Source organism: Protopterus annectens, chromosome 8.part0, assembly GCF_019279795.1.
Source record: "Protopterus annectens isolate FY-2018-M chromosome 8.part0, PAN1.0, whole genome shotgun sequence".
In the NCBI taxonomy this organism is placed as follows: Eukaryota; Metazoa; Chordata; order Ceratodontiformes; family Protopteridae; genus Protopterus; species Protopterus annectens.
Genome location: NC_056741.1, coordinates 935,090,971 through 935,107,989, shown reverse-complemented (window position 1 = coordinate 935,107,989; position 17,019 = coordinate 935,090,971). Strand labels below are relative to the sequence as shown.

The following is a 17,019-nucleotide window of genomic DNA, read 5'->3' as shown; positions in this document are numbered from 1 at the left end:
ACAATAATGCACTATGTAAACATATTAAAACTTGTGGTGAAACACATACATTTAAGTTTAAAGTGATTGATGCTCTATGTCCAAATGAAAGAGGTGGTGATGTCAACAACCGCCTTGAGCTCAAAGAATTTGAATGGATATTGAGATTAGCTGCTGACACTCATCCTGGTTTAAATAGCACTGTCAGTTTAAAACCTGTGTTAGTTAAGCTATGTAATATTGTAAAGTAAATATTTTATACTGTGTATCTACACATCTTTTAATATATTTATATGTATATGTCTTTCATTTTTAATTTGTTTTCTGTCACATGATTTCATTTGGCTGCTGGTCATGTGATTTTAGACCTGTATTTAAGCTTCTAGAGTTTAGTGTTTGAATGTATTAGTATTGAAGAAGGGTTACGCCCGAAAGGTCTCCTTTTTATTTTTCTCTTAACAGAATGGCTGGCTTCCTCTTTGGAAAGTGCATTTACAAAACACAATGCCAAGAAGAAGAGCCACATTTCAGCTCTTAATTTACATTGCATATCTTAGAATGACTAAACCAGAAAATCCTGATTCATTTCTTCTGAGGTGTGTCTTAGCAGGCCTGCAGACATACCAAGATAACTTCTTAATCAGTAGCTCCAAGAAATGTTAGAGTGGATTTCACAATGAAGCAGTGTGTTTAAAAGAATGTCAGACTCAGACTATATGAAAGGAGTAATTACACATTTATTATTTGCTTAAGATGTAATGATGGTCTCAAGCCAATAAAGTTTAATATATGAAAGTACCTATCTCTAATGGGAGATTTACTTTTTGTTTGGCGCATAGTACTTTTTCATGTTGCTGCTAATCTATAAAACCACATCTTAGCTATTTTCTGCTTGTTTGGGGATTATGTGCATTAGGGTATTAGGTGTAAGCAGAAGTATTGCACTTGTTTTTAATTCTATTCTTTTCAAGACTGTTGTTAGATCTTGATAATATAATTTGCATACCCTGTGAGCATAATTCTCAACCTCTTAGAGCTAGAAATCTGGAAAAAAACATAAATAATGGGGAGGGGGCATCCCAAAAATAAGAACTATTTTTTTTACATATTGCTATTACAAACTTAGAAAGTTGATAAAATAACAGGTTTTGCATTAGCATGAATTTTTAAGATAGATATGAAGTCTGAAACCCAAATGTAATGCATTTGATTATTTTCTAACTTCAGTCTTCAATGATTTGCAAATGATTTGCCAGAAAACCACAATTTTATGAAAAAAAACAGACCAAAAATATGAAGCGAATATCTGGACATTCTGCAAAAATCTGGACAGTTGAGAGGTATGCGTAAGTGTGCTACATGCAGTCTACACTATCAGTGCACCAAAAATGTTTACAGTAATGAATTCACTTTCTCTACCAACAACCTTGTTTAGTACACCTACCTAGTATAAAAACAAATAAATAAATATATAAACAAATAATTGAAAATGAAAACTCACTAAAGAGCAGAAATGCTTTAAATGATCAAACATTTCAGAAAACTTTTTCCTAAATGTATATATTTGTTGTTATTATGACTTCCGCGGTGGTGCAGCGGTAGCGTTGTTGCCTCACAGCAAGAGGTTCTCCCATTCGATTCCCAGCTGGAGTGTGGGGAGTGCCTTCTGTGTGGAGTCTGCAAGTCCTCCCCATGGTTGGGTGGGCGTTTGAAAGACATGCGTGTGTAAATGGGCGTGCCTTCGTTGAAGGTTGAACGTCGAGCTGGCACCTCGGCATTCATGAAAATCTACTGTCAATCAATAGCAGACCGGAGTTCCACTGTGGCATTCCCTAACCGGGAAAAGCAGAAAGACAATAACATTTATTTGTTGTTATTAAGCCCTGTCTTTAGTATAATTCCTTGCCTTTATATGGGATTGTCAGAATAAAAGTTGATCAACTGATCTCACACTTAGGACTGCAAAATCTTTTATCTACTGCAGCAAACTGCAATAAAGTATGCTATTTTCTGAATAACTACACTTCACAAACTGTTAACTGGATGAGATTTCAGTTTGTCAGTGCCTAAGTCGCCAATTATTGTTTCCATCACAATATTACTACAGGTGTGATTTCTATTTGCTCAGCAATTCTATGTGCACATTGCTTTTTCTATTTTCTTCATAGTTCTACAGAGAGTTATACATTTATTAAAATGGATGCAGAGGGCTTGTCTCTCTGAAAAAATGCTGTTTTATGAGGCTTCAACTTCTTGGCTTGACTATTTTTTTTATCCCATTGAATGTTCATCATAATTATTCAGTGCTATTTCTTTTTATTACTTTGTAATATGCTCATAGTGAAAACTGAGCTTTTAGAACTAGTCTGTAACAAGGTCAGAACTGAAAACAGGCCCTTAAATACAAGTGAGCTTTTGGAACCAGTCTGTACCAAGATCAGAAATGAAAACAGGCCCTTGGACCAAGTGAGCTTCTAGAGCCAGTCTATAACAAGATTATAACCGGAAACAGACCCTTGAATCTAGTCTGCCTAATCTAAAAAATACATGTATAAATACAAGTTATGATCTTTTGTGTGTCATAATATTCACATTATTTTCTTAAAATGAGTTTGATCAGGAGAAGCATTTTCTAGCATTGTTCACAACCTTGGAGAAGGGGGCAATTCATTTTTCCTAGAAAACCACAGCACTGTTTTTTCCCTGAGGCTGTAAAAATCTGAGTTAGGAGTTTTTTTATGAATGGTTGGAGACAGGAGTACTGGAGCCACAGGTCTTCATGAAAAGAGCAGATGGAAGAATGAAAGAAAGTAAAGTATAAGATAGTAAAATATAATGTTTCATTTGTTGCAGGACTGATTTTTCAGGATGCAGCTGTTAATGTTTTGATGCTTTAATACTATAGGTAGTAAGTCTAAAACCAGTCAGTGCTGTGTTGTAGAGATGGGTCTATATTATGTGATCGAATGCTTAGGTGATCGAACACCTAAACATCGACCACATAATATCGAAAGCAAAAAAAACAGCGAACAGCCAATGTAACACAGGGAAAGATTTTCCTTGTCCGTTTGCTGGATTTTCTGTTTTCTCTACTGTGGAGCAATCTTGGAGATGGTATATTTAGTTGGGGGGGGTGTGGGGGGCACAGCTCCACACTTACTTTGGCTGTAATGTTAATTTTCTTTTTTGTGGCTTACGGTAACATTTCCCGGTGGCGTTTGCTGTTCTGTTCAATATTAAGCGGTCAATGTTTAGGTGATCGAGCATTTGATCACGTAATAGAGACCCGTTGTGGATTACTTTATAAATACAGATTAACATGAAAATAATATTTTGTTGCTGCTGAAAGAAGAATGAATGTGCTAAAACTGTAAACCTGTAGCCATTGCATTAGAAATAGAAAAAGCTCAAAAAGATTTTGTATTACACTCTTTTTCTGCTTTGATTTTGTTTTTTTTTTAGATTTTTTAAGATGGATATTTGCCTACTGTGATAGTGCACCAGATCCATTCTGAATAATGATACGTATTAGCACTGTTTTTCTTTATACATTGGGGTGGAAAATTTTTGAGAAAATGCTGCATGTTCAATAATATCTGAAACTGATAAAAACAGAGAAATTAAATTAGACAGAATATTTGGATAGTGTTTATAATAACAGTAGAACATTCATTGCATTGACCTATCAGTATAAACAGCTTGTTATTTAATAATGGGATGAGACATTCACATGTCAGCGTAAAAACTCATCACAGGTAAGTATTTTTTGCAGAATGGCAAGTTCCCTCCCTTTTCCTGAGAGGACATTCCCCCTGCTAAAAAAAACAAAAAACAGACAAGTAGTTTAATTAAAACTTCTTTATTTTTCTCACAGTCATGTGGGACTAAATGGATGTTTATATTTATATTAAAGAACCCTTGGCTGATATACGATTTGTTCATTTAGCCCTTTGTCATACCTCTGTTAATAAGTAACTGTTATTTAGGGTTATGCCAAAAGAAAGTTCATTTTTAAAATCTCTACCTCTTGGCATTTAGAAAAACTACTTAAAGCATGTAGAACGTAAATCTAATGATACAGTCTTGTTTCCTTGCAACATTTCAACAGAGCAATAGTCTGACTTCCCCTTCTTATACCTGTCCATTCAGTTTTACCAGCATAAAAGCAACCTCAGTAAGATGCAACCATATAAACAACAGACAAACCATCACAAGTAGCAACACATTTTAAATTACATCTATTCTATTTTATTTGGAAATTGGATATGTAGTCATTGTAATTCAAATTTGTGCAGCATTATGTCCACTGAGATTGGTACTTGGGTGTAATGCTGTCACTATTGCAATTATTTAATCCTGTGTGCAACCTACTGTGATTGATGCCTGATGAAGGACCTGAGTAGGACTTTTCTGTGATTTTTTTTTCTTTCAAACAGATACTTGCTGCGTTTTCAGAAGGGTATAGAATATTTTCTATTCTTACTGAAAACAGTTCAGTTTCTTTTCCATGACAGTGCTTACAATGTAATTTATTTCTAGGACAGTTTATTGACACAGTAAGAGGGACACTTGAGAAGAAGTCAGTGAAGAGGCTCTGTATGAGAGTCCACATGAAAAACAGATTTCAATCAAGTGCTAAAGGGGAATGCTTTGCATCTACTAGATATCTAGCTGCCTGAAATGCTCAGGAAGAGAAGGCTATGAAAGAACTGAGTGGCTTATGATTGACAGACTGTTGTGATCAGTGTAATCCAGATGGGAGATGAGACCCATGGGATTACCCATCAGAAAGAGTTGTATATGTTCAGGATGTATGTGGCAAAGAGAAAGATGCAAAGATTTTCCAGAATAATCTTTGCATGGATGAGGGTGCACATTTTATTTCAAGATGACTATTATGGATATTACAGCAGATGTTGCTATAGATACTGAAGCACAGAAAGAATATAATGAGAAACAGAAAGAAGTAAGGCCAACTATGTTGCATGCAATAACAGGCCAGTTATTCTTTACAGAAATGCATTCTGGGAACAGTGCTTATTCTGCTGCTTACCATCCCTGCAGTCTGTAGAAGGGATTTTGATAATAACAGGCTCAAAAGAATGGCCATGTTTTTTAATTGCATACCCATGTGTACTATATGCTCCAGTGCCACAATTTGAATTGGTGTGTCGCATGACAGCACAGCAAGGAGAGTGTTTTTATATATCTTACTCTGCTACTGTTTGCTCCAGTTTCTTGATGTATGTCCATTTATAAGCCATGATCATGGAACTAGGGTCATTGTCACAATAAAGTAATGAGGGGCTCTAGTGCTTTGAGAACTGCCATCAGTGGTAGCCAGGTAGCATCTCAATGTGGCATTAGAGAAGTGTATTTGTGGTAGCATTTGTTTTTGTACCACAGGAAACAACAATTTTTTTTTTTTTACATTTATTTTTTTTTAAGTGACGATGTTGCTGTTCAGCAAGCAGCATGCCAGCAGGAGAGATGGATCAGTGTGTCAGACTCAGTACACTAACAACATATAGTCAGTTTTGGTCCTGTACCTTAGAAAGCTTGAACTTCCTAGCCCAAACATCACCCATCAATCCCACCCTCTTGGACCTCACTATTACCTCTCATCCTCACTTCTACTGGCTCACTCTCACCTTTTCTCCTTGTTCCTACTACTCTCTCAACCTCTTCTTCTTATTTCTTCTCTCTCAACATCTTCTCCTAACTAGTATACTGATATTTATCCCCCCTGACTAGGAGTTTTAAATCTCACCATCTTTTCTTTTATTGTATATTATGATTGCATATTGTAAATAGTTTGACAGTTGCATTTATCATGCTCTGTGCAGTCTCAAACAACTGCAAAATGTTTGTAACCAAGCTAGGTACCACACTTTATACTCTCTGTAATGTTCTCAGTAATTGTTATTTTTGTAAGATTTCTAGGTACTTTTGTAGAGCTTTTCTCCCAGGTATCCACTGAAAAAAGGCTCTAGCTCAGTCAGACATTCCCGATCAACAAATGCCAAATAAATAAATAAATAAAGTTGGGACCAGCCACCCATAGGAAATTATCATAGTATTTTCTGAATTAAGCACAGTCTTTTTTTGGAGAGGGGTAGGGGTGGAGTCAGATACACACATGCTGTGTGCATGGATCACAGTGGCTACTGAGTGTGGTGTGGCTATGAACAAGGTCTTTCCCCATTGTGTAACTGTCTTTATTAATCACAAGGGCTTTGATATGCAATTCTATTTTAAAAAACTGTGTTTGTAGACATACTACTCTGTAAAATAAAAACATGCTATTCATTTGGGTTTTCTCCTGAGACTCTAGACATCTAGTGCCATGTCTTTTTAAAACCCTTCAACTAAGAGGAATGGTTGTAGTTGTCTGCTGAAGAAAGTGTTAACTGTTTGATACCTAGCTACCTGCTTTTAGAAAGCACAGGGAAACGACTGTAGGAAGCATTTTGTCTTTTTCCAAAATGTCCTTCGCTTGCTCAGATAACAAACAGAAGATGCAATATTCAAAATGGATTAGTTTCAAAATGAAAGATTTATTTTTATTGTATGCATTCTTCTGGGTATGTTATTCTACAATTACCATTCAAGGCAGTGATTAGTTTTTGAATTCAAATAATTATTTTTTTTAATTATTAATGAAGTAAATAAGAGAAACAATTCATATCTGAGGTACTGAAGTATAAATAATCTTAAATTTGTGGATCAAGTACTTAAGATCCAAATCATTCAGTGAATGACTCTTAAGTACTTGATAATCTCACTGAATCTCCAGCTCAGTCAGTGGTGGGATTAGAAAAGATGACAAAAATTAAGAGCAGTATGCAAAGAATGTTAACATCAACAAAATAAGATAAAGATGGAGGTAGTACAAATGACTGTAAAACTGTAGGATACCATAAGAGCTATCGATGCGAAAGGTCACTCATGGTTGAGGAATGGGTTAGCTGAAATGTATAGAAAAATACTAGATAAAAGGGTGACGCAGAAGTGAGGTAATCCTGTATATTATATTGATATTGTAAGAAATGGAGAAAGCATTATAAAACATGGAATCATTATTGCTCTGAAAGAAAACAAAAGAAAAAATTACTTCATTATCTGCAGTGTTGTAAAGAAGCAAAAACGTTGTTTAAAGATCCCTTCCAAGATGCAGATTTTTAAAAGTTTTCTTTGAAAAGGGATTCCTTTTAATGTGAAATTTAAGGACAGGATACCTAGTAAACCTCTATTTATTTGTAAACCACGGGATACATGAATCTCAATGCAGCAGTGTTAAAATGTTGACACAACTATTTATATCTTCAAAATTAAATAATTAAATTACTTCAACATTAATACATAAACAGGGTGAATATGGGAACATCGAAATAGCAAAAATATCGAGTGCCATTACATCAAAATGCTTACATCGAAAAACATAACATCAAAATGGCAAAACTCTCTCATATGTGGAGTGAATGTTAAAAAGAAATTACTACATGCAGGGGGCAAGACCCCCTCCACCCCCCAGACCCCCTGCTACTTAAATATTCCACTCTGGGGATTGCACTTCAGTGCACTACAAAGAGAAATGGAAGTTTTCCATTTCCTGCACTGTAGCGTGATCTCGGAGTTGGTATATTTAAGTTGCAGGAGGTGTGGGGGGTGCAGGGGAGCTTGCCCCCCTGCCTATAACCTTATTGTGTTATGTCTCTATTGGAAGCTGTCACTGACAGCCATTCAATGGTATGCTGGTTCGATGTAACCAGTTCGATGTAACAGCTTTCGATATTTTGCCATTTCAATGTTCCGATATAGACCCATAAACACATTTGTATCACTATCTTGTCATGCTCAGTTTCTTCATTCAACTTTTGAATCATGAAAAAAACTATGCTAATTTCTTTGAGGTGAATCCTACTGTCTTTAATTCATTATCCCCTATGAGCTGTGGAATGTTGCAACTCTTATAGCCCACATACATCCTTGCATTTAAGAGCATTTTCTGAAAAATCAGCTTAACAAGCATAAGATAATCAAAGCTTTTCACTGCAGGGCACCCTACATTAATAATCTTAGTGTAATTTAATTTAAATCCTTGACCTTTATAATCCTTTCAATTATAGGCTGGTAAGTCACTTAGTTAAAAAGTCAGACCTCAAAATAATCTGGATGCTGTAAGGAGCTATGGTTGTTAAGTGGAAGAATACAGAAAAGGCACTTTAAGATTGAATGAGTTAACAAATATATTGTTTCCTCTACCATGTTTTTGAATTTTATATGATGTGACCTATCATTTTACACATGCATTTTTTGGTTTCCATTAATGTTCAAATCAAGAGTTTGTTATCAAGCTTGTAACAGTAAACATGTTCAGCATTATAGACGCAGTCACACAAATTACAAAATATATGTAATTAGTTTCTTATAATTGTGCATCCTGTTAACAATGCAGCTAACTGATGTGTTTCATTTTACTGCAGTTACGCTTTGGACTGTAGGTGGCAGGAGACATTTTACTTTTATTTTCCACTTTCTTTATGGGGTGAGTAGACTATGCATGCTTTATCATGTTTAATGTTTTGGTATGTGTTTGTACATTTCTTTACCTAGTATTCCTCAATATTTACAAGATTTAAAGTTTCCTTACAGTGTTTAAATAATACTCTGATACCATTTATCTTCACCATTTTTTGTTGGCCACTTGCCTTTTCTTAAAACATCCCTTTGAGGATCTTCTTAGCCTTGGAAAGTTGCTAAATTTTCTTTTGCTTATGTTATAAGATTATTGCCATATTCCTTATTCATACTGCAGCACTCGTGATTTTGCCATAGCTGACATAATCTTGTTAGAACTGGAGTTGTCCAGTTTTCAGATCCTGATGTAAGACAATGAAGGTATGTTCGTACTAATGGGAAAAACAAGGATATGATATAGAATAGTGAATGTAAAAGTAAAATTGTAGAGCGATATCTATGTTTTTCTATTTCAATAGACACACACACACACAAACACACACATACACGCACACGCACACACACACACACACACACACACACACGCACACACACACACGCACACACACGCACACACACACACACACACACACACACACACACACACACACACACACACACACGCACACACACGCACATACACGCACACACACACACACACACACACACACACACACACACACACACACACACACTCACACATATGTGAGTGCATGCATGCACACACAAACACACACATGCATGCACATATACACAAACACACACATACACGCACATATACACACACACACACACACACACACACACACACACACACACACACACACACACACACACACACACATATGTGAGTGCATGCATGCACACACAAACACACACATGCATGCACAGACATGTGCACATAAACAAACACACAGTTTTGTCTATTTTTGCTACAGCATTATATCACATTTGCTTTGAATGTTGAAGGAGACAACAAGCCTATTTTTCTGCCCTTTAAAGTGCTTTAACATTTTACTTGTCCTCCATCTCTACTTCACCCCATACCCTTTTTAAACAGCCCCATATCCTTTTAAATGATTATATCAGTTCTCTCTCTACCACCCACTCTCAAGTCTATTCCATGGTTTCACAATTACTCTGTGAAAAAGTACTTTCAAAGATCCAAGAAAACAGTTAAACAAAACACCATGTTGGTACATTTACAGAAAAATCAAAGATACTGGAACAAAAACATAATTCCTTTTATTGGACCAGTGCAGGATTTGTAATTACTCAAGCTTTCAAGCTGGCATGAGCCCTTCATCAGGAGTTATTAAGTTACTGATGTTAAATACAGTGCTTGAATATCAACTTGAGCCTAGAAATGGGAGTACATCATTTATTTCCAATTGGCTAAAAATGAAATCTTGAAAAATGCTAGTGTGGAAAAAAATGCAACTCAGACTACAGCTAGGATACAGACATGATACAGACTTGTGTGTGTGTATGTGTGTGTGTGTGTGTGTGTGTGTGTGTGTGTGTGTGTGTGTGTGTGCGTGTGTGTGTGTGTGTGTGTGCATTCATATGAGAAAAAGAGAGAAAGGGATTGAAACTATGGATAAAGTGCAACACAATATGTTTGCTGAAAGATGCTTTCAGCAATAAAGCCATTGCTCTGTTGTTAATTGAGCAAACAACATTTGGCATGAATACATTTTCCCAGCAGGCTATGGCTTATAGTAATTCTCTGTCAAGTTCTCCTGTAGCCTACCAAAACATGGATCAGGTTCGCCTGATAGGTCTTACTGGCCACAAATCCATGTAGGTAGCTATCAAAATGATTATTGTCCATAAAGATGTTACCAAACATCTCTTAGGATTCTGCCCATGAATTTCCCAGTGTTGACCTAACATGCTGTTGCTTCTTTTGTCTCCCCCAAACTTGCAGAAAGGTACCCATGCTTGATGTATTCCATTTTTCCTGGCATCTCTACCCTAGCCAGTGATCTGTTGAAAACTTCTGTGAAGGGATCTGCCAAAATGTAGGCAGACTTCTGGCATGCTTTATTCTTTCTATAGACAATCAGCTCCTTGAGAATATCTGTCCATGATATTTTGATGGCTGTCCATTGTTATTTACCTTCTGCCCTGTCTGTGTCACAACATGGTACTCACAACTTGCTTTTTTTGTGAAGACTGAATGAAATAATTTAATAAGTCTTTCTGTTTCTCCTGACTTATGCAATGTCCATCCCAACTTTGTCCAGCCTGGCAAATTCTCTCTGTCTCTCCCTTCCTTCTTTCTGCTATGCCTTCTTAGTACTTCAGTACCTGAACAATCCCACCCCTTACTTTCAACCCTTTGTAGGCCCTATGTTTTGTTGTAATTGTTAACCTATCATTTCTATGGAGCCACATTAAGATTCTTCTCTTTTTCTTTTTTTAGTTTTTCCTCACATCCTTTCCCATAGCACTGCTGTACTCCAGCACTGTCTTAGTATTTCAGATAACATCCCACACCTAGTTGTGGCATCCATTAACTTTTGATGTGACTGCTTGCATTTACACATTTCAGTTTCAATTGCTAACCTTGTTTTCTGAAGTTGTTATACCTCCCAACTCTTGGTTCAAATAATCTGAACAAAGCCAAAAACAATATGGGGACAAAGGCCAACATTAAGGGAAAGATTTTAAATCTTATTCTTATAAACTGAGAAAGTTGCTAGAAAAACAGAGTTTGCATTAATATATTTTGTTCTTTTTTTAAACAACTTTTTATTAATTTTAAAACAGCGATTGTGCAAAATTATTTAAAGATAAACGGAACAAAACATAACTATTTACATATGTCCACAACAAAATCAAACAAAGAAAAATAAATCATTAAAATTTAGCAAGTAAATCACTTAATTATGACCAAAATCTAAACTGGTGAGTAATATTCGAAGTTCTCATGCTGGCAGTTGACTATTCTTTTTCCAGACATTTTTGTGAAATTAACGAATTCAGTGAAAGAAAGAGTAGTTTTACATTTTTAGTTCTTTGTGACTATTTTTCTTGCTAGAGCTAAAAGGAACCAAAGGAGAGGCACCTGCACCATAGGAATGGAATCAGAACTGGAGCAATAAATAAGATCAAGGAGTTAGAAATGATGTAGTTATCTATCCACAAAGGTTGGGCAACATTTCTAAATTCAACCCTAAAAGGAGTTACTATTTTACAATCCAATATCATATGAAATCAGTCTTTGTTAGAGTCTTGATTACACCACCAACAATGAATTTTCCCATAATCATATATTAAAGCCACTTTATGCGGAGTTAAAAAGCTCTATGAAGAAATTTCAACATAATGTATATTTTCCAATAAAGAGAAGTCGATTTTTCTGCAGATTTAAGAATTAAGCATTTATCTTCATCAGAAAAATGCCTTCTCATTAATCTTAGTTGAGTAATTTCAAAATAATGAATCTGTGGAACCAAACATTTCTGATATCTATAATTTATTCTTATTTGAGTTACTATTGATTCTGAAAAAAAAAAAGAAAAGAAAAAAGAAATCATCTATTTTTGGAATATGTTTTGTTTGAAAATCCATTGAGATTTTTTATTTTATCACTAACATATTTTTTACAATATTGTATAGACAACCAATTATTATTTTTGAAACAATGTCTTGCAAGAAATATTCCATATTATATGTTTTATTTCTGATTAAGAATTGATGCCAAAAGGTTAAATTTATATCACTAAGGTCTAGCATTTTGTTTATACTAAAAGTTTCTAAACAACCCACAGTATTCAATATAGGGAATAATAAAAACAATACATCTGTATCTATATAATTAGAATTCATGCATCTTTTGCAATTTGTAAGGATGTAATCAGTGAAGGGAAAGTAATATTATTTTTTCTTTACATTTGAATATGTCTTTCAAGATCCAGTAAAATTTAGTAATTCCAAATTTAGAGAAAGATTCTACAACATAGCTGTTATTATTTATTAATCCTTCATGGATGGATTTGCAAGTGGATTGGCAAAAGGAATTTAACCGTAAAGATATTAAATTGAGAATTATAGATTTGGCATATAATTTGTCATTTGGAAAACTTCATCCACCCACTTGCCACCTTTTAACATGCCAATCAAAGGATATTATTGGGGAAACCAGAAAAAAATAAAAAATATATGATATGATTTCTTAAAGATATTTTTAGGAGGGAGAATAGTTATTGTAAATAGAAAAGTATTTTGGTAGGATTATCATTATATTAAAGTAAGTCTATATTCCATTGTAATAGATTTTTTGTTCCAATTAATAATTATTTTAGTAACAGTGTCTATTAAATTACTATAATTCACTGCTATTGCGTGTTTTACAGTAGATTTAATTATAATTCTAAGATAATTAATATGTGAATTGTCCCAAATAAAATTCATACAGTTTCTTAAATAATTATTAACTTTTTTAATAAGGAACATTTCTGTTTTATCAGGGTCAAACATTAAACCTGACACTTTTTCAAAGTGCTTAATAAACTTAGTTAAAATTTTTCTATTGACATTTCAGCATTACCCCTTGTTATTAAAATGTCATCTGCAAATAATTGAATTTTGTAGGAAATCTTTCATCTATGGAGAATCCGTGAATTTTGCTATTAGATCTAATAAAGTTTGAGAAAGGTTCAATTGCTAGAGCAAATAATAGAGGTGACAAGGGACCAAACATTTTTTTTTCTGAGAGAATTCCACTGCATCTACTTGAGAATTAAAAATATTCTGACCTTCTGGCAGGATGATCCTAATTCTGGCTGGAAAACTTAGTTGGGCTTTAATGTTTAGCTTCTTTAAGTCTTCTATGAATGGAATACATGTTTTTCTTTTGGTCATAACAGATGCACTATAGCCATTGTCAAACCTGATAATGTGGCTATTTATTTTTTATCAAGGAATTAGCCCAAGGAGTCTTCACTAGCAGGTCCTTGTCTTGGCTGGAGAGAAATGTTATAATAATACATTTGGTATCTGGAGGATTTTCCTTCAAAGAAGAAGTTGAAAGGGATTTATGGACGTTCTTAATATCAAAAGAGAGAGCTTCTGGTACATTTAGAATTTTAGGTATCCAGTTGCTTAAAAACTGCAACATATTGTTTCCTTCTTCCTTTTCTGGTATTCCATATATCCTAATATTATTTTTTCTAGATCTACTTTCAAGGTCCTCTAGTTTTTCCATAAGCAAAGTATTTTGTTTTAACAGGAATTCTGTGTTATTCTCACTCTCTGCCATTCTGCTATCCAGGTCATTTAATGTATCTGCTATTGCTGAGATCTAAACAGATTGTTGTTTTAACATTTCTGTTTGTCTTTTTGGAATCTTCTTTTATATTGCCCATTTTGATCTCACGTTTATCAAATTTAACAGACAGCTACTGGATACTGCCCATTATAGACTGCACTTCCTTTTTCACTTTATAGTCTTGAGAGTTCACTTTTGAGTGGCCCATTCTGTCACAACAGTCAATAAAATTTCTGACAGGAAAAAAAAGCAAACAAACAAGAAAAAAAAAAAAACAAAATAAAGTAATACTATAAAACTTGATTTTTCTTTCAAAGAAAGACTCAAACTGTATAGGAAAATACATTTTTGTTAAGTTTGTATAATAAAATCCTGTCAGAAAAAAAGAAAATAAAGCAGAGCTAAGACTTTTTGCTGTTAGCATTTTGCCATCTTGGCCACAGCCCCCCCCCATTGGCATGCATTTTCTGAAGAATACAAAATCTGAAACTCAGATGTCTGCCATTGCTTAGCAACTTCAACCCTCGATTTACCAGAAAATATGGTCATGTCATTCTGTGAATATCTGGAAAGAGGTACAAGTGATATCTTCATTTCTTTCCATTCTGAAATCAACTGTATGATGCCTGCTTCTGATTCCCCACATTTATATCATGTATTGTCCGTTTTTTATTCATAACTGTATGTTTATGCCTGCATTTACTGCTCCCAGGACTTGCATAATCTACATAATGTTACGTCTGTCCCACATCTTTCTCTACTCATCTTCTGCCAAAATACATCCCTTTTACTCATTTCCATTTTTCATTTCAGTTTTTCCACTGCAACACATATTCTCATCTTCGAGGTCATTGTATATTATCCTCACTCTTCCACTTTTGATATCCAGCCATTTCTTGATTGGAGGAGTCTGACCATCCCTTTTCATCCCTGATCATTTCCTGTCATACTGCCAATACACAGCCTTCATCGCCTGCCTTCTTAACCGTCTTTATTCCCACTAGTTCTCTAGTTTCTGAAGACAGACCTTCATGTCATGCCATCTTTGCATTTCCCTGCATATAACAGCCATGCCCCTTTGTATTTTCTTAATATAAGTAGCTTCTTCCTGATCATATATCAAGCCACATTGTTTAGGCACCTCCTTATAAACCAGTGATAAATTGTAAATGCTAGTAGGTATTTCTTAAAATAGGGCAACCACATCCTCATCCTAACCACATTAACACTAAGCCACTTTTTTCCCTATTTTTATATGATAAAATATTTTTGAATTATACTGGCTCAAGGACATAGAGTGACTAAATCTTGACTAGAGTCCAGGACATCTAGTTTGAATTAATAGCCATTGATCCTGAGAATTCAAATGTGTTGTGTGTGTGTGTGTGTGTGTGTGTGTGTGTGTGTGTGTGTGTGTGTGTGTGTGTGTGTCTGTGTGTGTCTGTGTGTGTATGTGTGTGTGTGTGTGTGTGTGTGTGTGTGTGTGTGTGTGTGTGTGTGTGTGTGTGTCTGTGTATTGTGTTTGTGTGGAGGAGGAGGTGGAGGACGAGGGGGATCTTGGCACTTTGCCAGTTTACCTTTCTTGTGGGTATATTGATACATTTTCACACTTCTAACCCTTTTACCCCCTCCTCAGGCAATGTCTAGCCCTTTGGCTGATCTGTTTATACCCATAAAGCTTCTTTCCAACAATCCTAGCCATGCCCCTTGACTGAGCAGGCCCCCAAACTTATCAGCAAGTTAGGCTTGTCATGTACTATTGACATCAAAGAAAGAGATACCCAGTAGTGGTAGAAGATGGACAGCAGGAGCCATCATGATGCAACTCACCAGTAATACTATCCCCCAAGGGGAGTGACATGAACAGTGTTATTACAAATGTACAATTTTCCCTGGCATTATTGTAGACTTATAAGACTCCTTGTCTACACCACAGTTTGCACAGCAAGTGACTTCTTCCCAGTGACACTCCCAGCATAGGAGAGAAGATCATTGATTGCTTCATCCTATCCTTCCTGGACAGCCAAATAAGTAGCATGAATCTATTAGGCCATAGGACTATAGGAATCACAAGGCATGTAAGTTGTGAGCCCATTTTTGCCTTGCCAGTATGCAACCTCATGATGTACCTACCACTTTTAAAAAGGCAAAGAAGGTCAAACCAGGATGAATTTTCAGATGCCTATCCACTTGTCAGGATTCATCTTGAAGGATACAAGGGTGTTGTTCAGTTTAACATGTAAGGGAAACTTATTCCAGAGACAGGATAAACTTTGGTAGTAAATCTGCCCATCCAACATGTTTTGTTTATATATTGATGTGCTTAAGCAGCCGTTTGTCTTATGAAGATGCAGGAGATTAAAAAGGTTTGGAGAATTAGTGACAGTACATAATGCATGATACACATCTTTATGTAAGATTATGTAAGAGACAGAATGCAACAACAGGGTGTAAAGCCTGCCTTGGTAACTAAGGACTTTAGATATGTAATATTTTTAGTTAGGAATCACTGCAGCCTTTCTAGCTCTGTGATGTGCCGTGACAGGTACATACCAGTCTATAACTAGTCAGTGATGGGTCAATATACACCACCTATCCACTCCCTCATCAAGCTTTTCCACTTCCAGTTTAGATTATATACTCCCAACCTCCACCTTTTATTTTTACTGTTTCAACAGCATAGTTGAAATATATAACTAATTCATTAACTCAGTCTCTTTCCTTTTTGGTGTTGATTCATCTTAAAGAATTCCTTATGCATTGTTTTCCTCTGCTCTTTGTATCTGCCAGATGATATTTTGCTTGTCTGTCCATCCAGGCATGACCAGCAATTCCTTTACTGCACCCATATTATTCCTATTTCCCTTTCATCTTGTTTTAGAATATATGTTAGCTTGTCTTGATCCCTTTTGTACTTTCTTATGTATAATCTATTTGTTTTCCACTTTCCCCTTCTCCATGTATGTCATTTTCACCTCTGAAGTCTTTCCACAGCTTCCATCATATTAATCCTGCCTGTTGTTTATTTCTCTGATTCTCACTTAAGACTTCTATCAAAGAATGATTTAATTTCTATTCTTCTGCTGACTTTCCTTTCCAGTCTGTGTGTTGTCAATTGCTTCTGTCCCTTCAAGTACCCATTTATCAATCGAAGGACACAAGAGAGCATTTTAAGTGCTCTTCCCAATTTTGTTTCAGTCTTTTCCACAAAGTCTTCATCTAAAGATAAGATTACATGAAAT

The 17,019-nt window shown here is 35.3% G+C and overlaps 1 protein-coding gene across 1 annotated transcript in view; it reads left to right on the top strand.

Moving 5' to 3' along the window:
* Nucleotides 1–8,456: 8,456 nt before the first annotated feature.
* Nucleotides 8,457–17,019, top strand: part of LOC122809165 (IgGFc-binding protein-like) — a 154,205-nt gene continuing 145,642 nt past the window's right edge. The window contains exon 1 of the mRNA XM_044080453.1: nucleotides 8,457–8,527. The gene's annotated coding sequence lies outside the window, so the exon portion shown is untranslated. The remainder of the gene's footprint in view (nucleotides 8,528–17,019) is intronic.